This window comes from Erinaceus europaeus, chromosome 6 (assembly GCF_950295315.1).
Source record: "Erinaceus europaeus chromosome 6, mEriEur2.1, whole genome shotgun sequence".
Lineage (NCBI taxonomy): Eukaryota > Metazoa > Chordata > Mammalia > Eulipotyphla > Erinaceidae > Erinaceus > Erinaceus europaeus.
Window position 1 is genome coordinate 40,657,180 of NC_080167.1, and position 20,051 is coordinate 40,677,230.

Here is a 20,051-nt window from a genome sequence, read left to right on the forward strand (position 1 = left end):
CACAGATTAGTCATTGGCACTGCTGTGTGCCAGAGTTGACCAATGTCCTGGTCTCTCTCTCTCTCTCTTTCTCCCTCTCTTTCATATACATATAAATAAATAAAACTGGGTGGCTTTTATGATCCTATTTTACTACACACACTATCTTCTTCTAGCGTTTGCCCTTCTTCTGTAGCCAGTCAACAGCGTCAGGTTGAAAGCTGTCAGGAGCTGCTTGTTGCTGGCTTTGAAAGTGACTGGGATCCATGTGGATTCAGTCGGCTAGGAAGAATCATCAGTTTCCCCAATGAATGGGTACTCACGGGATGCACCACGAGAAGGTCGATCCAATGCATCCCAACACACTATATATAAAGCATAGTATTAAAATGAAAATAATTTTTGAATTAAATTACGTATAGCCCTACTAATGGCTTTTCAGTTTTTAATTCCTCCAGTGGAATTGGAGGGGGGGGGACTCAGGAGAAGAAAACAGAAGCAAGTTTGCAATTATTATAATGATATTAACTTGCATTTAGGGAAAATAGGATTTAAAGTGGTCATCCTCTGATCTGTGGTCCTTAGTGAGGATAGCATGTCCATTTCACAATCCTTGTGTTAGGTTATCACAATCATTTCCAATTACTTGCATTGTGGGATATTTAACAGTTTATAAAGATAATTTACATCCTGATCTTACTGAATCTTTATGATAAATCTGTGATATTAATAGAATCGGGTTTTTGTTTTTCCATTAAGGGCAGTAAGATAAAGTTTTAAAATGCAGTTACTTGTTCAAGATTAAACAACTGTTAAATAACCAGGATTTAATTCTAGGCCTCCTGACTTCAAATTCATAATTCATAATTTTCTCACTTGCCTAGAAAAACTTTTCATTCAAACACAAGGATTAATATGTTTCCCCTTATCTTCAAATGTGTTAGCATATGATGTGAAGCCCACTAAAGAGAAGGTACATCAAAGAATATATGATCAGTGGTGAATCTCTGGTAAACAGACTTTTAGATCAATTTGTTCTGTCTAAATTGAGTCAAACAAACAGCCTTCCACTGTTTTGTGTACACATGAGTCCTCAGTAAATACTGTTGACAGACTACTGTGACAAAGTTAGCACAAAGATTCAAATAGGAACTAAGAAGTAGTGATACTTCTGCCTTGATACAAACCCAAAGGTATATCAATAAAACTACTAGAAGTGGGGAGGGGGGAGAGAAAGAGAGAGGAGAGAGCAAGCTAGAGAATTTCTCCCAGCGCCATGTATGATTTTGAACCAACCCCAATTAAGCTTTTCTCCCATATTTTTCTTTCACAAGAGAGATCAGTTGAGACTGGTAATAGCACTTGGTATTCTGTAAGCAACAATCCATCTTCAGCTGCAATGGCAAGGTCCAAACAGCCTAAGTCAGAATACATATGACAGGACCTCAGCTTTATTTATTATTTATTTATTTATTTGAAACACATGTGGTATTTGCTACTCCTGGCTTGGAGTTGTGATGATAATGACAATTTTTGGAGAGGAAAATGATCATTTGCTTAACTACAATGTCAAACTGTTCAAGAGCCTCCAGAATCAGTTTTTCTTTTTACCTGCTGGTTCTAGGAAGTCAGTTATGTTCAACAGTTCCTCAAGGACAAGAGACAATTCTTGCTGGCTCTCTATCAAGAAACAAACTCCAAATAGACAAGGGAAACAAAAGCAAGAGCAGGACCAATAGATAAAAGAGCTCTTGTTAGGGGACTAAAGCAGTTTCTACAAATAGGACAGCGGAAGGAGAGTTGGGAGGGGGGAAGAGTGAAGCAAGGTCAAAGAAGGATGATATCAATAGAATATCTCCAAATAGCACAGAATGCAGCAAGAAGTAGCAGCAGATGTCAGTCCAGCCCAATGTCAACCCCTGTGGAGCTATGTAGAATGACTTGGAAAGAAACAGCATCACTGCAGTTGTTATGAGGAGAGAGAGAGAGAGAGAGAGAGAGAGAGAGAGAGAGAGGATGATACCTTTCTCCCCATGAAGTGAAAGCCATCACTTGCTACTGGCCACAGTTTCGCCTCCTTTTTGATTGGCCCCATTCAAGCTTTTAGGTTATTTTTCCCTCTATTTCAGGTCTTTATTTCCCTCTTTTCATTTTAATTTTCTTTATTTTTCCAGACTCTTGCTGCCAATTCTAACTCCATTCCACATCCCACTGGCTGATTTTTTTTTCCCCCTCAATGCCACCAGGTATTCTGGTTCCAGATGCTTAGCCTGGCCTCAGAAATATCCCAGGACTGGTGATGCATATCCAGGAGAATATATTTACTGCAGCACTCTGAAAATTCTCCTCATGATTTTAAACATCACTGGCTGGATTGACTTTCATAACTGGGAAGGCAAGCCAAAAATGTATAAAGGAAGTCTGTTTTCAGAGTTCCTATTACTTAATTTTAGTGAATGGATGTGGGTGTGTTGAAAACTTACTTTCTGAAGAACTGCCTCCATTTCATAATTATTTCATTTTCATCCGCTCACAGATGGCTTTGCCCTGGGTGTAAAAATTAAAGAGCCAATATAAAATGATGCTACCTTTACTCTGACAGTTAAAATTTCCATTTCAAACATTGGTTTTTCAGAACCTTGGAGAGCATCAAGCTCAGCCCTCCATTTCCCTCACTGGAACAAGATCAAGTGTAGACTGATTTCTTCTGTTTAAAAAAAAAAAGTGAAACAAGTTAATGGGATATGTTGACAGGGAAGCTAGTAAATTCTTTAGCAGAGATGACTTCCACAAATATATTCGTACAGTTTAAGTTTCTTTTATAGAGTGTTGTGGAATTCTTAAATGGGTAGGTTTGTAGTCAGTCTGACTTGTGGCCAAAGTCTAGTTGTGCCTATTTCTAATTACATAACCTTAGGTGGAAATACCAATTAGGTGGACTCCCTTGGCCTAAGCTCTTCTCTTCTATGAAATGGAACTACAAATAGGATCTACTTCACAAAATTGTTCTCTGAATATTACATGAGACACATAACACCTTTAACAGAGAGCAAGTACTTTATCATTAGTGATTTATAAAATTTTAAGTTTTCAAGGGCACAGTTTCTTAAATAATATTTATGTGATAAGACAGACAGAGAGAGAGAGAGAGAGATGCCTGCAACACTGCTTCACCTGAAACTTCCCCTGTGTGAGTGAAAACAAGGGGCTTGAACCTGGTAACATGTGAACTTTACCCAGTACACCACCACCCAGCCCCCCAGGGGTATGGTTTCATATCCATATGTGTGTGTGTGTGTGTGTGTGTGTGTGTGTAAATCACTGAAGCCAACATCAAAATTGTTCTCATGTGTTTTTTTTCCTCTGTAATCACAAGTGTAATGCCATATAAATCAAGTTTCGCTTTACCTAATACTCAAAAGACCACCAAAGAAATGAAAATAGAACTACAGTGTTGAGTTTGGTTCCTTGAAGAATATGGAAGAAATACCAATTCATTATATAATAGTAACACTTATTGAAAATGTCTGTCTCTTGTCCCTGTCTTCCCTTCTTTTCTCTGTACCCTGTGACTGCTTTCCCAAACACCAAAATTTGCTTCTAACCTACTTGGTAACAGTAGTTTGGTGGCTCTTCAGGGGCATATTCTTAACAGGGGAATCCTTTATTTATTTATTTATTTATTTAATAAAGGAGACATTAACAAAACCGTAGGATAGGAGGTGTACAACTCCACACAATTCCCACCACCCAATCTCCATATCCCATCACCTCCCTTGATAGCTTTCCCATTCTATATCTCTCTGGGAGTATGGACCCAGGGACATTGTGGGTTGCAGAAGGTGGAAGGTCTGGCTTCTGTAATTGCTTCCCCGCTGAACATGGGCGTTGACTGGTCGGTCCATACTCCCAGTCTGCCTCTCTCTTTCCCTAGTAAGGTGGGTCTCTGGGGAAGCAGAGCTCTAGGACACATTGGTGGGGTCTTCAGTCCAGGGAAGTCTGGTTGGCATCCCGCTGGCCTCTGGAACCTGGTGGCTGAAAAGAGACTTAACATACAAAGCCAAACAAATTGTTGGACAATTATGGACCTACAGGCTGGAATAGTGGAGATGAAGTGTTGGGGGGTACTCACTGCAGACTCTTGTGTACTTCTGCTTTCAGGTATATATTGCCCTAGTTTATGGCCCTGGTCTATATCTAGGTTTTGGGACATTCTTAATACTTTCAAAGTAAGAAAGCCACCCAGTTCCAGTCTTGCCACTTTCAGTTTGTTGCTTAGAGCAGGGGCTCCAATTGATTCACCCACTGCCCAGAACTTTCTCTGGAGTACAGCTTACCTGTTTACTCATTCCAGTAGTGGTATCAGCTACTGATAGTGTCTTCTTACTTTTCCATGTGCCTCTCCCTGAGCCAACTGTGTCATACATTTATTTGTTCATTCCATATATTTTGTTCATTTCATATATTTTGTTCATTTAATATGTTTTCTATTCAGTTAGAGATGCAGAGAGTGAGACAGAAACCATACCACTGAAGCTTTTTGTGTTACCATTGCAGCCTCCAATATGGTGCTGGGACTTGAATATAGGTCATGTGCATGGCAATGGAGGTAAACTACCTAGTGAAGTATTTCTCCAACTCTACATGAAGATGTATACATCTTGGTGCCAGTATCGTGCTACATATTTGCAATGGGGTGATGTACAAAAACAAGTGGCCTCACCTTAGGAATCTTGATACAAATTACAGTCCACATCCCACTGTTGAAACTAGAGGGATTCAATCTATTCATTTCACAGTCTTCTTCGCCCTGAAGGCCCATGAACATGACCTAGACTCCACTAAGTAGATTCGCTACTCCTAGACTTCTGACTGTGGCTTAATAATCTGAAAAAGAAGGTAGAGTGGAAAGTTCTGGTGGCTTCCTAATGATGTTGATGGTTGCTATAATACTCAAGTTCAGGACTCCAAGACAGATAATGCTGACAGAAAATCTGGTACCCAGTGGGGTCAGTGTTTGGGATGTAAGGTGCTCTGACTCATGTCTAATATAACTGCACAGTGGAATTAACCAGGCTTGGTAATGACCATAGTTATCTCTGTGTAGCCTCCCTTTGCTTCTGGCTATTTTCCTGAGACTGTTTCTGTAACATTTCTAGATATTCTATAAACAGTATACTATCCTTCTAATATTTTTCCTTTTTGTCAACAGATGATTTCTATTTTTTTAAAATATTTATTTCATTTATTTATTCCCTTTTGTTGCCCTTGTTTTATTGTTGTAATTATTATTGTTGTTGTCGTTGTTGGATAGGACAGAGAGAAAAGGGGAAGACAGAGAGGAAGAGAGAAAGATAGACACCTGCAGACCTGCTTCACCGCCTGTGAAGCGACTCCCCTGCAGGTGGGGAGCCGGGGTTCAAACCGGGATCCTTATGCTGGTCCTTGTGCTTTGCGCCACCTGCGCTTAACCTGCTGCGCTACAGCCCGACTCCCAGATGATTTCTAATTTTGTTGCTAAGAGTCTTAACTATCCTATCAGTGACTCAAATTCAAGACCATTCATTGGTTGAAATTTGGGTAATTTTTGGCAAACAACTTATTCTTTTTAAAAAACAAAAGCGAACAAACAAACAAACAAAAACCCCAGGGGTCTGGGCAGTAGCACAGCAGATTAAGCACACATGGCACAAAGCACAAAGACTAGAGTAAGAATCCTGGTTCCCCTCCCCAGCTCCCTACATGCAGGGGGGTCGATTCACAGGCAGTGAAGCAGGTCTGCAGGTGTATATCTATCTCTCCCCCTCTCTGTCTTCTCCTCCTCTCTTGATTTCTCTCTGTCCTATCCAACAGCAACAACAACAATAACAACAAGGGTAACAAAATGGAAAAAAATGGCCTCCAGAAGCAGTGGATTCTTAGTGCAGGCACCGAGCCCCAGCAATAACCCTGGAGACAAAAAAACAAACAAACAACAGCAACAACAACAAAAAACCTTTATTTAATTTGATAGGACAAAGAGAAATTAAGAGGGAAGTTTAATAGAGAGGGAGAGAAAGACACACCTGCCACACTTCTTCCCCACTTGTGAAGACTGGGGGTATGAACCCGAGTCCTTGACCATGGCAACATATGCACTTAGCCAGGTATGTTACTACCCAGCCCCCTCAAGAAACTTATTCTCAATATGCCACAAGTTTCTTATTTATAAAATGAAAATGGTATCAGGAAAAAAAAAAACCCACAAAAAGTGGTTACCATACCATAGCTACAACGTAGTAGATATACAATATGTTAGTTCAAAAAACATATTTGAAAAGAATAAATAATGAGTAGCCTGGGGGGGTGGTACAGAGGCTAGAATGTAGGGCTTTAAAGCATGAGGTCATAGGTCTGGGGAGAAAGCACACTGGTTATGCAAAAGAATGTCATGCCTCAGGCTTTGAGGTCCCAGGTTCAGTCCTTAGCACCATCATAAGTCAGAGCTGAGCAATGCTCTGTTCTCTACCTCTCTCTCATTAAATAAATAAATAAATAAATAAATAAATAAATAAATAAATAAGAAATATTTTAAAAATCATGAGGACCTGAGTTTGGTTCCCAGCATTCAGTACATCAGAGTGATGCACTGTTTCTCTCCCCCCACCCCTGTGCTAATAAACAAATATTTTTTAAAAGAAGAAATAAGGAGATGAGGAAGGTAGAAAAACTTGGAAGCTTTTGACTAACACATGCTACACCAACCTGAAAGAAAATAATCACATTTATTTAATATTATTTCTGTGAATGAGAACATGATTGAGCTATAATGTGTCAGGCAAGCTTTAGGTCATAAACTTTAATTTTGTTCTATGTTCAGAGCACTAAATGAGGTTTCCAAACACCTCTTAATTTTTTATTGTCACCAGGGTTATCTCTGGGGCTAGATGCCTGCATGATGAACTATTTTTATTTCCAGCAACCATTTTTATTTTCCTTTTGCCTCCCTCTTTTTTTTTTTCCTGTATTACTTTCTTTTCTTTTTTGAATAGAGAGATAAATTGAGAGGTCAGGAGGAGCTGGAGGGGAGAAAGGAGGAAGAAGAGAATGGATAGAGAGATAGAGATAGATAAATAGAGAGAGAGAGAAAGGGAGGGAGGGAGAGAGAGAGAGAGAGAGAGAGAGAGAGACCTTGTTAACCATACAATAGTACAAAGTGTAAGAACTTGAGACAAGATCCTAATTTGAATTCCTGGCTCCCCACCTACTGGGAGAACACTTCACAAGTGAAGCAGGTCTGCAGGTGTCTCTTTCTCTCTGTGTCTCTCAATTTCTCTGTCCTATCCAATAAAATGAAAATAATGCATCAGTGGATTCGTAGTGCAGGCATAGTGCTCCTGCAGTAGCCCTGGAGGAGAGAGACAGACAGACAGACAGAGAGAGAGAGAGAGAGAGAAAGAGAGATTGAGCTGAAGCACTGTTTCACTACTCTTGAAGCAGTGGGAACCAGGGGCTTAAACCCAGCTTTCAATACGATGCTTGGTGCAGCAGCTCACACTTGACAACTTCCCCAGCTTAGGGTGCCTTGCTTGTGTCCCTCCAGATCTCTTCAGATCATGAGTTTATGACTGAAGTGAATTTCTCTCAACTTTAGGACACATTGGTTCTAAGGGTCCTGGTGTCTGGCATCTGGTTCTCTAACTATGTATTAGCCACAAGTAAAATGATGTTGAGAGTTTCCTCTTAAGGGCTGTATCTTCATGGGTTGGTTCATGTAAGTCAGTATGCTTCCTCTTCCTCTCCTCCTCTTTATCCTTACTCTCTCTGTCCTAATAAGAAAGAATAAAAAACTCAAATCTATTGTTGACAATAAATTTTAATTGGCTTCTTTAAATAATACCTAAGAACTACTGGAAATCAGTAGCAAAAAAAAAATCTATTGTGTTGTATATGATTGAGACATTAATTTAGGATCATTTCTTTACTAGCCCCCAAATGTACTTAAACATATGGGTCATAGATTCATGTACTAATGTACATATTCATATCAACTCTGGTTTGCAAATCTAGGGAAATGACCCTAAAAACTGCAATGTTGTAAAACTATGTAACTCCTAATGTAAAATCTTTTGATTATTATTTATTCATTACATGTCCTTTCAAATAATCACCATTTTATTTTTGGTTAATGATGGTAAGATTAGAATTTTAAATTAAGTATAGCTTGTTTATACAGGTAATTTATGTTTTTGCAGTTGTTTCTAGAAATTACTCCTGTAGCATTTTTGCTATTTTTAATATACATACTCCTAAATCTCCCCCCCACAAAAAAGTTTAATATGTAAAAATGTACTCCTTAGGCATAATAACCCTCAAAAATCACTTATTACAAGCTCTTAAAAGTATAGCTTCCTGGGCCAGTGGGGGGTGGGGGTGGATGAGTGAGATGGGAAACAGTCTTTTGGTGGTGGGAATGGTGTTTATGTACACTCCTAGTAAAGTGTAGTCATATAAATCACTAGTTAATTAATATGAGAGGGGGAAAATCAATTGTATGTCTCAAAGTTTTTAAAACACAGACTGAGTCTTTTTAATATATAGGCTGTGTATTTGATATGCGGACTCACTCAAAAGCCTAGACCAAGGAGATCAGAAGCAACCAATGGCACAGCTATATACAAGATACTGGGTACTGTACAGCAAACCCTAACAAAAGGACTTTTCAAAGTTAACCCAATTACCAAATAATGTGATGATAACATTAACTATCGATTGTCTTTTTGAACCCTAAGACAGCAGGAACCTCACATCTCCACTATAGAGCCTATATTTCCCCCAGTCCTGGAACCTTAGGATAGGGCCCACTTTCCTGCATGCCTCTCCCAGTCCATATCAAATAATATTACATCTGCAACCTAATCAACGCAACAATTGCCACCTCAACATGCTTCAGCTCAGACTGTGTCCAAAGACTTCATGTGTGGAATGACAGCCCTTCAGCTTCATTGCTCAGGTGAGACCTTTCCTTTCATAGTATTCTCTAATTCCATCCCAGGTGGTTCACTTTCTAACAAAGTCCCAAGACCTAGATATAGACCAGGTTCTGTGAGAGAGAGCATATGTTCACACATATCCATAAACTAGTGCAAAATATATACCTGAAAGCAGAAGTACACTAGAGTTTGCAGTGAGTACCCCCCAGCACTTCATCTCCACTATTCCAAGCTTTGGGTCCATGATTGCTCAACAATTTGTTTGGCTTTGTATGTTAACTCTCTTTTCAGCTACCAGGTTCCAGATGTCATCAGGATGCCGGCCAGGCTTCCCTGGACTGAAGACCCCACCAATGTGCCCTGGAGCTCTGCTTCCCCAGAGACCCACCCTACTAGGGAAAGAGAGAGGCAGACTGGGAGTATGTATCGACCAGTCAACGTCCATGTTCAGCGGGTAAGCAATTACAGAAGCCAGACCTTCTACCTTCTGCAACCCACAATGACCCTGGGTCCATGCTCCCAGAGGGATAGAGAATGGGAAAGCTATCAGGGGAGGGGATGGGATATGGAGATTGGGTGGTGGGAATTGTGTGGAGTTGTACCCCTCCTACCCTATGGTTTTGTTAATTTATCCTTTCTTAAATAAAAAATAAATTTAAAAAAGTATCTAATATCATACTAAGCATCCTTATCTCTGGTATTTGTAAAAGCTTCCACATATAATTCTCTAAACTTTTCTCCAAAAGATTTTAGCATTGACTTTTGGCTGCATACTGTGCAGCAATTGCTAAGGTAGTCTCTTTCACTACGCTTGTATAATCATCATTAAGAACTTGTACCTTGTGTCCAGTAGCTAATGGAACCAATGTACTTCACACTATTGATGACCCAAATAAGCTTAATCCAGTAAATGTTAGTCTTTTGGAACATGTGTGAGAAGCATAACAGCCACAAAGCATTAATATGACCCCTTTTGACTTAAATAGCCTTTTTCTATCCTTTAAAATTTTCTCAGTGTGATTTATTTATTTGTTTAATTTATTATTTTATTTGTAAAAAGGAAACATTAACAACTCCACACAATTCCCATCATCAGAATTCCATATCCTATCTCTCCTCCCCTGATAGCTTTCCTATTCTTTATCCCTCTGGGAATATAGACCTAAGGTCATTATGGAGTGCAGAAGGTGGAAGGTCTGGCTTCTGTAATTGCTTCCCCACTGAATATGGGCATTGACAGGTTGATCCATACTCCCAACCTTTCTCTCTCTTTCCCTAGTGGGATGGGGCTCTGGAGAAGAGAGGCTCCAGGACACATTGTTGGGGTTGTCTGTCTAGGGAAGTCTGGTTGGCATCATGCTAGCATCTGGAACCTGGTGGCTAAAAAGACAGTTAACATATAAAGCCAAATAAGTTGTTGACTAATCATGAACCTAAAGGCTGGAATAGTTCAGATGAAGAGTTGGGGGGGGGGTTTGTCTCTGTTTTGTAGGTAGCTAGTAGGCCTATATTCCAAAGGAACCATGGCTATACTATGTATTGTTTTGTTTTTTTCCCCTCGGCCTGAAATCTGATATGCAGGTGGATCCAAGTTATTGTCTGGGGAGATGATGTCATGGCTGAAAAAAAAGACCAGAAGCTGGATCAGGGGAGAGCGTAGCTCCCAAGTATGGGAAAGGTGTATAAATATTGTTGACTGTAAACCACATCGATTTGATCTGACCTGGAACCCATATTCAGTTTAGGAGCCTATGTGACTTCTGCATCCCTGTAGGTCTGAGCTCACATTCTGTTGTCCTTAGTAGGAACATTCCAAGCTGCCCCAATATCAGGACCCATCTTCCTCAGGTGGAGCATTGAGTATGTTGCTGTCCATCCTCCCTTCAGACGATGGAGCATTCTCTACTGTTGTTGATCCAAGTTGAGGGCAAGGTCCTATGGGGAACCACAAAGGGGTTTGTTGTGTTGTTCCTGATAGAGAGGACTGGTAATATTGCTATGCATGGAATGTCATCCCTTCAGCCTCATTACTCAGGTAAGACCTTCCCTTTCATAGGATTCTCTAATTCTATTCTATTGGTTCTCTTCCTAACAAAGTCCCAAAACCTAGATATAGACCAGGTCCCATGGATAGGGAATATGTTCACATGTATCCATCCATAAATTAGGACAAAATATATAACTGAAAACAAAAGTACACAATAGTCTACAGTGAGTCAGTATAAAGTTCATAATGAAATAGTGTCTACTTAGACTTAAATACTCATCTCACCTACTTCCTATTACACTTCCCTCACTCACTCCAAAGCTAACCTTTTATCAAAGCAATGACTGCAAAAGCTGAATAAGGGCAAGAGACTGGCATAATTTAACAATGATTCTTTAGTCACTATTAGGCCACCCCATTATCTGGGGCCATAGTCAGGGAGTCCTGAGATTCCCAAACAGACATGATGGGCCTAGGCCTCATATTTTTTTATTTTTACCAGAACACTGCTCAGCTCTGGTTTATCATGGTGTGGGGGATTGAACCTGAGATTTTGGAACCTCAGGCATGAAAGAGTGTCTTTGCATAACCATTATGCTATCCACCCCACCCCAAATTACTTTTTATAGTTTCACATGGCTACTGTTTTGCCACATTGTTAAATTCTCAAATGTGTACAGCAGTCATCAATTGTACACAATCACTAGTTATCAAAGTGATTTTGCTAAAACACTTTGGAGGTTCTGAAAATGCCTTAACTTTTAGATAAAATATCTGAAGAGTCCAGAAGGGTAGTATTTTTCATTGACACCTACTGTTCACCACTCAAATTCACCTCTTTCCACAGCTAGCCACCAAACCAAAAGATATCGACTAGCAAAAGCCCTAACATATATTAACAAAATTCAGAGTATTAAAAATTTTAACAGCTACTGAAATGGATTGCTCAGCATGAAAATTGTAGCTTATTGTCCATATGAGGGTGTTTCAAATTAAAGATAATTTGTTAGGAGAGGGCAATGCAATGTGAAGATGTATCAATAGAACCAAACCAGTGAGATGACATGAGTAAAGAAGGGAGCAGAGAATTCAGTCAGTGGGTAGAACTCATGTCTCTCATTCATGAGGTCCTGGATTCCCAGGACCAAGCGGGAATGCCTAGAACAGAACAGGTGGAATGACATGAATGGTGAAGCAGTGCTTTAGTGTTTCTCCCCTTTCTCTCTTATAAAACTGTACAATAAAAAATGAAAAATGTTGTACAGTTATTGAGTCCTTATGCCAGAATCTGGGTTCATTCCTGATATATATATAACTAGGGTGGAGAAGATAGCCGAAAAGTTATGCTAACAATTTTTGTGCCTGAAGCTCTAAGGCTCCAGGTTCAACATCTGGTACCACAAGTCAGAGTTGAAAAGTGGTCTGGTTTCTCTCTCTTCCTAACCCCTCCTCTCTATCTATCTCATTAAAATAAAATGTTAAAAGAATAAATTTAAAAAGTAAACTGAAAGGGTAGATTGACATAAACTATGAAGAGTTACTAAAATATAAGTTCTTGGGGAAAGGAGTTTCTATTTAATTAAGGTATTGGCTTAGAAAGTTTTGATTAATAAGAAATTTCCTTCTTGAGCAGATCTGTTTCTCTCCTCTTCTCTCCTCTCCTCTCCCAGATCAACTAGTAATACCAAAGGAGACCACCTGGGACTGAAACAAGACGGGACTAGAACGACTACAGAAACACACCAAATCACCGGTGAGTGCAGACACATGTGGCTGGTGACAGAGAGAAGCCTAGGGAGAGACTAAGTGGCTGGTAACAGTCTGACAGTCTATCAGTTGAGACACCACCTCCAGTCTGTTCCACCAACAAGGGGACAGCTGAAGGGAGGAGAGGACTCCCTGGAGACTCACCAAGTACAACTCTGGGTCTCCATTGCTACTCCCCTCAAAGTCTGGAGCAGCGGCAGGGAGGGACACCAGGGGACAGAGATATAACCAGGAAATTCAGGAGAAGACTTATACCTCGGTGGCATAGCTGTGGGGCTGTGAAAAGTCTCTTTGCATAACCACCGGACTATCTCTGCCACACCCTACCTTATCTCTTGGTTAGGAGTCAGTGATTAAGTTAAGAAGCCTACTTATAGTTAGAAGCCCTCAGGCTCCCATAGCCTACAGAGAAGAAAAAAAAAAGAGGCTTTTAAATCACTGAGCTCCAACTCAGGGATTAAAATACTATTGATACAACTGTTAACTTCCACCACTGTGAACCCTTTAATTGCCTTACTTAGACACAAGTCAATCCAGGAAATAGTGATCAGTAATTTGAAAAGTACTAAGAGAGGGAACTCATAACATAATATGTAAAATGGGTAAACCAACAAAAAGAAATATTAGAGAAACTAACCAGGACAACAGTCCAGCTAAAAGCCCCCCAAATGGTGAAGCACAAAATAACGAGGTCAACATCCAAACATTAGCTAAGGAAATAATCACAGGAGTGAGTAAAGAGTTTGAAAGAATTGTAATCAGAAATACTGGAACAACAAATGAGACTCTGGAAGAAAACACTAACTATCTCAAGGTTATTAGAGAGCTGAAAGCTGAAATAGCTGAGCTAAGAACACAACTAGCTGAACAAGCTAAAACAGTATCAGAAAAGAGAAACAAAATAGATGAACTACAGAAAACAGTAGAGGGCAGAGAGAATAGAATCAATGAGGCTGAAGACAGAATTAACAAGATCGAGGATGAATTAGAGGCAACTAAAAAAGAAGTAAGAGATCTCAAAAAAAGATTAAGAGATGCTGAAAACAACAACAGAGACCTATGGGATGACTTCAAAAGAAACAATATACACATTATTGGCTTACCAGAGGAAGAAAGAGAGGGAGAGGAAGAAAGCATTCTTCAGGCCATAATAGCTGAAAACTTCTTTAGTTTAGACAATATCAAAGACATAAAGATTCAAGAAGCCCAGAGGGTCCCAAACAGAATTAACCCAGACTTAAGGACACCAAGACACATCATATTTAGAATGGAAAGGAATGAGGATAAAGAAAGGATCCTGAAGGCTGCAAGAGAAAAAACAAAGAGTCACCTAAAGAGGAAAACCCATAAGATTATAAGCAGACTTCTCCACAAAAAACACTACAGGCCAGAAGAGAATGGCAAGATATCTATCGAGTATTCAATGAGAAAGGCTTTCAACCAAGAATACTATATCCTGCTAGACTGTTATTCAGACTAGATGGAGGCATCAAAACCTTCTCAGACAAGCAACAGTTGAAGGAATCAACTATCACCAAGCCTGCCCTGAAAGAAGTTCTGAAAGGTCTTCTATAAAGAGTCAGACCATCATAAATAGGACATATATCAGAACACTCTAAAACTCTACAAGAATGGCGTTAAAATATCTTCAATCTTTAATATCAATAAATGTCAATGGCCTGAATTTACCTATTAAAATACACAGAGTAGGAAGATGGATCAGAAAGTACAACCTAACAATATGCTGTCTACAGGAAACCCACCTAACTCAACAAGACAAACACAGACTTAAAGTGAAAGGATGGAAAACTATCATACAAGCCAATGGCCCACAAAAAAGGGCAGGAACAGCTATTCTCATATCTGATATGATAGACTTTAAAATACATAAGATTAAAAAAGATAGGAATGGACACTACTTAATGCTCAGAGGATCAGTCAATCAAGAGGACTTAATAATTATTAACATCTATGCACCCAATGAGAAGCCATCAAAATACATCAAACGTCTACTGAAAGAGCTACAGCAATATATTAACAGCAACACAGGCATAGTAGGGGACTTCAACACCCCACTCTCTCAACTTGATAGATCATTCAGGCAGAAAATCAATAAAGACATAAGGGAGCAAAATGAAGAGATAGATAAACTAGAACTATTGGACATTTTCAGAGTCATTCATCCCAAGAAACTGGAATATACATTTTACTCAAATCCACATGGGTCATTCTCAAGGATAGACCATATGTTAGGCCACAAAGACAGCATCAGCCAATTCAAGAGCATTGAAATCATCCCAAGGATCTTCTCAGACCACAGTGGAATTAAACTAACACTTAACAATCAACAAAAGATTAGTAACAGTCCCAAAATGTGGAAGCTCAGCAGTACACTTCTTAACAACTACTGAGTCAAAGAGGAAATAAAGGAAGAAATAAAAATGTTTCAAGAGTTCAATGAGAATGAAGACACAAGCTATCAAAATATTTGGGACACAGCTAAGGCAGTACTGAGAGGGAAGTTCATAGCTATACAAGCATATATTAGGAAACAAGAAAAAGCACAAATAAACAGCCTGATTGCACATCTTAAAGACCTAGAAGAAGAAGAACAAAGGAACCCTAAAGCAACCAGAAGGACAGAAATCACTAAAGTTAGGGCAGAAATAAATAACATTGAGAATAAGAAAACCATACAAAAGATCAATGAAAGTAAATGTTGGTTCTTCGAAAGAATGAATAAAATCAACAAACCTTTAGCCAGACTCATAAAACAAAAAAGGGAGAAGACCCAAATAAATTGGATAGTAAATAAAAGAGGAGATATCACAATAGACACCGCAGAAATTCAACATATCATGCGAGGCATCTATGAACAACTGTATGCCACCAAGCTAGAGAACCTGGAAGAAATGGACGATTTCCTAGATACCTACCAACTTCCAAAACTAAGTAAAGAGGAAGTGGATAACATGAACAGGCCCATCACAGCTAATGAAATTGAAACAGTTATCAAAAATCTCCCCAAAAATAAAAGTTCTGGACCAGATGGTTTTACAAATGAATTTTACAAAACCTTCAAAGAAGAACTAATACCTCTACTTTTAAAAGTCTTCCAGAAGATTGAAGACACTGGAATACTCCCTGGCAGCTTTTATGAAGCTAACATCACTCTGATACCAAAAGCAGACAGGGACACAACCAAAAAAGAAAACTACAGACCAATATCTCTGATAAACATAGATGCTAAAATACTGAACAAAATTCTAGCCAACCGGATACAGCAGTATATTAAAAAGATTGTTCATCATGACCAAGTGGGGTTTATCCCAGGCATGCAAGGTTGGTTTAATATACGTAAATCAATCAATGTGATCCACCACATCAACAAAAGCAAGACCAAAAACCACATGGTCATATCAATAGATGCAGAGAAAGCCTTTGACAAAATACAACATCCCTTTATGATCAAAACACTACAAAAAATGGGAATAGATGGAAAATTTTTGAAGATAGTGGAGTCTTTATATAGCAAACCTAGTCAACATCATACTCAATGGTGAAAAACTGGAAGCATTTACACTCAGTCAGGTACTAGACAGGGCTGCCCATTATCACCATTACTATTCAACATAGTGTTGGAAGATCTTGTCATAGCAATCAGGCAGGAGCAAGGAATTAAAGGGATACAGATTGGAAGAGAAGAAGTCAAAACTCTCCCTATTTGCAGATGACATGATAGTATACACAGAAAAACCTAAGGAATCCAGCAAGAAGCTTTTGGAAATCATCAGGCAATACAGTAAGGTGTCAGGCTACAAAATTAACATTCAAAAGTCAGTGGCATTCCTCTATGCAAACACTAAGCGAGAAGAAATTGAAATCCAGAAATCAATTCCTTTTGCTATAGCAACTAAAACAGTAAAATGTCTAGGAGTAAACCTAACCAAAGAAGTGAAAGACTTGTATACTGAAAATTATGAGTCACTACTCAAGGAAATTGAAAAAGACACAAAGAAGTGGAAATATATTCTATGTTCATGGGTTGGTAGAATTAATATCATCAAAATGAATATACTACCCAGAGCCATCTACAAATTTAATGCTATTCCCATCAAGATCCCAAGCACATTTTTTAGAATAGAACAAATGCTACAAATGTTTATCTGGAACCAGAAAAGAACTAGAATTGCCAAAACAATCTTGAGAAAAAAGAACAGAACTGGAGGCAACACACTCCCAGATCTCAAATTGTATTATAGGGCCATTGTCATCAAAACTGCTTGGTAATGGAACATGAATAGACACACTGACCAGTGGAATAGAATTGAGAGCCCAGAAGTGAGTCCCCACACCTATGGACATCTAATCTTTGACAAAGGGGCTCAGACTATTAAATGGGGAAAACAGAGTCTCTTCAACAAATGGTGTTGGAAACAATGGGTTGAAACATGCAGAAGAATGAAACTGAACCACTGTATTTCACCAAATACAAAAGTAAATTCCAAGTGGATCAAGGACTTGGATGTTAGACCACAAACTATCAGATACTTAGAGGAAAATATTGGCAGAACTCTTTTCCATATAAACTTCAGAAATCTTCAATGAAACGAATCCAGTTACAAAGAAGACTAAGGCAAGTATAAACCTATGGAACTACATCAAATTAAAAAGCTTCTTCGCAGCAAAAGAAACCACTACCCAAACCAAGAGACCCCTCACAGAATGGGAGAAGATCTTTACATGCCATACATCAGACAAGAGGTTAATAACCAACATATATAAAGAGCTTGCCAAACTCAACAACAAGACAACAAATAACCCCATCCAAAAATGGGGAGAGGACATGGACAGAATATTCACCACAGAAGAGATCCAAAAGGCCGAGAAACACATGAAAAAATGCTCCAAGTCTCTGATTGTCAGAGAAATGCAAATAAAGACAACAACGAGATACCACTTCACTCCTGTGAGAATGTCATACATCAGAAAAGGTAACAGCAGCAAATGCTGGAGAGGGTGTGGGGTCAAAGGAACCCTCCTACACTACTGGTGGGAATGTAAATTGGTCCAACCTCTGTGGAGAACAGTCTAGAGAACTCTCAGAAGGGTAGAAATGAACCTACCCTATGACCCTGCAATTCCTCTCCTGGGGATATATCCTAAGGAACACAACATATCCATCCAAAAAGATTTGGTACACATATGTTCTTGGCAACACAATTTGTAATAGACAAAACCTGGAAGCAACCCAGGTGTCCAACAACAGATGAGTGGCTGAGCAAGTTGTGGTATATATACACAATGGACTACTACTCAGCTCTAAAAAATGGTGAATTCATTGTTTTCAGCCGATCTTGGATGGACCTTGAAAAAATCATGTTGAGTGAAATAAGTCAGAAACAGAAGGATGAATAGGGAATGATCTCACTCCCAGGCCAAAGTTGAAAAACAAGATCAAAAAAGAAAACACAAGTAGAACCTGAAATGGAATTGGCGTATCGCACCAAAGTAAAAGACTCTGGGGTGGGTGGGTGGGGAGAATACAGGTCCAAGAAGGATTCAGAGGACCTAGTGGGGGTTGTATTGTTATATGGGAAACTGGGGAATGTTATGCATGTACAAACTATTGTACTTACTGTTGAATGTAAAACATTAATTCCCCAATAAAAAAAAGAGAGAGAGAGAAAAGAAATTTCCTTCTTAATTCAACAGCTGTTCTCAGATTCTTTAAGAAGATTCTATTATGAAAAACAAATAAGCAAAACAAAAGCTGCAGGTCAAAAATATGTTAATAGTTGTGGAACTTGACAAATTTTATCACGAAGAGCCAGAAAACCATTTCACAATTTGGTTCATTAAGCTTAAACTATAACTTCATCTCTTGTCTCTATTTGAAGTGACAATTTTTATTAAGGTTATTAGCGGAAGTCACCTACAGTGAAGGACTTCTGGGTGTCAATACTAAGCAACTGGTTCTCATTATGTTCAAAGTCGAAAAAAGGAGAGACACTTTTCAAAAGTTGAAGCCAATGGTGTGAAGTAGTGCTTTTTCTGTTTCATTAACATGGCCATATCATTTAATGTGTTTCTATTTGGATTAGCATGTGGTTATGCTTTTATTTTCTATATCTGATAAATTCTTAGATTTTTATTTACATCATATTTTAATCTTTTCTACTCATTTCGTTCTGATGTTATCTCTTATCCCAAAGTTCATTTTTCTCCCTTTATTCTTGCTACTTGACATTTTTGAAAGGGTGGTTTGAAAATATTTTCTTGGGAGTCGGGTGGTAGTGCAGCGGGTTAAGGGCACGTGGAACAAAACGCAAGGACCATCATAAGGATCCCGGTTTGAGCCCCTGGCTCCCCATCTGCAGGTGAGTTGCTTCACAAGTGGTGACGCGGATCTGCAGGTGTCTATCTTTTTCTACTCCTCCTCTCTCCATTTTTCTCTGTCTTATCCAACAATGACAACATCAATAACAACACAATAATAACTACAACAGTAAAACAAGGCCAACAAAAAGGGACTAAATAAATAAATATTTTTAAAAAATTAGAAAATCTTTCTTTAGACACATTACCTTTTTTTTTTCCTCTTGCCTCCAATGTAATCACTGGGGCTAGGTGCCTTCGCTACTGAATCCACTGCTCCTGGAGCCATTTTTACATACACACATACATGTATATATATATATGGTAGTACAAAGAGAAATTAAGAGAGGAGGGGAATCCAGAGGGGGAGAGAAAGACACCTGCAGACCTGCTTCACAACAAGTGACCCCCTTGCTGGTGGGGGAACCAGGATCCTTGCCGGAGTTCTTGTGCTTCATACTATTTGCGGTTTACCCAGTGCTCTACCACCCGCCCCCCCCAAATTACTTTGCTTACACACAAAAAAATTCCTTTAGGGTAGTGAAAAAAACACCGAAACTGTTATTTATCTGTGGAAACTGTGTGTTGACGGGGCCCGGGTAGTAGCGCTGTGGGTTAATGGTGCAAAGCGCATGGACTGGCTTAAAGATCCGGGTTCCAGCCTCTGGCTCCCCACTTGCAGGGGGTTGCTTCACAAGCGTGAAGTAGGTCTGCAGGTGTCTGTCTCTTCTTCCATCTTTGTCTTCCCGTCCTCTCTCTATTTCTGTCTGTCCTATCCAGCAACAACAACAATAATGAAATGATGGGCAACAAAAGGGAGAAAAATAGCCTTCAGGAGCAGTGGACTCATGGTGTAGGCACCGAGTCCCAGCAATAATCCTGGAGGCAAAAAAGAAAGAAAGAAAGAAAGAAAGAAAGAAAGAAAGAAAGAAAGGAAGGAAGGAAGGAAGAAAGAGAGAGAGAGAGAG